We start from the raw sequence: 885 nt of genomic DNA on the forward strand, positions 1-885 counted from the left end.
CCCCACAGCCCCACGCGGCCCCACGGAGCCCCCCGTGCGCGGCAGCGATCCCAGCTGGAAGCGCAGGGACCCAAATCACACGGAGCCCAGAGCTGTTCACAGGGGGCCTTGGAGGGGGGGAAAAAATAAGCTTTCTCCCAGCAGAGAATTCAATTATTATTATTATTTTATTATTATTATTTTAAATAGTTTAAGCTACCTCAGCTGTTAAACACAATCAAAGCAGAAAGAMCCGACTGCTTAATTTTATTTAATATTTAATCAGAAAATTTTTATCTACAATAATTGACAGAACCCTCCCCCCATCCTTCCCCCTAAAAATTATTGCAGTTTTTTTCCCCCCGAACTGTTCTTTTTTTGTCTTTTTTTTTTTCCTCGGTTGTCATATACACGTTGTCGCCTCCGTTTTTTTTTTTTTTGCGAGGAGGCTTTTAAACCAGCATAAAACATGGAAAAAAATGGTGGGTCAAAATACTCTGTTCTTCTTTAAAACCGACAAACTCACGATTGCTAGAAAAAGCTGATTGTACGCACAAGCGGGCTGGGGCGCGGGGCGAAGGGTCTTGTTTTAAGCGTGAGTAAAACCGGCTTTCCGCGCGGAAATCCAGCGTCCCCCCCCCCGCCCCGGCGCCGCGTCCCCGGGCCGGGGCGCGATCAGTGACAGATCCAGCTGAAACTGAGATTGCTCCTCTCCTCCTGCTCCTCCTCCTCCTCCTCGTCTTCCTCCCCTGCAGCCCTGCGGCTCCCTGCGGCCCCCTTCCCTCCCCGCCTCCCCGAGAAACCGTCGTCCAGATTAAGAAGCCAGCAACTGATTACAAAAATAAGAATCATCTGTAATTTTGGCTCAAGAAAACCGGCTGTCCTGCCCCGTCGCTTCGCCAACAT

The sequence above is a fragment of the Rhea americana genome, unplaced genomic scaffold (assembly GCF_003343005.1).
Source record: "Rhea americana isolate MKP2758 unplaced genomic scaffold, rheAme1 scaffold_225, whole genome shotgun sequence".
Lineage (NCBI taxonomy): Eukaryota > Metazoa > Chordata > Aves > Rheiformes > Rheidae > Rhea > Rhea americana.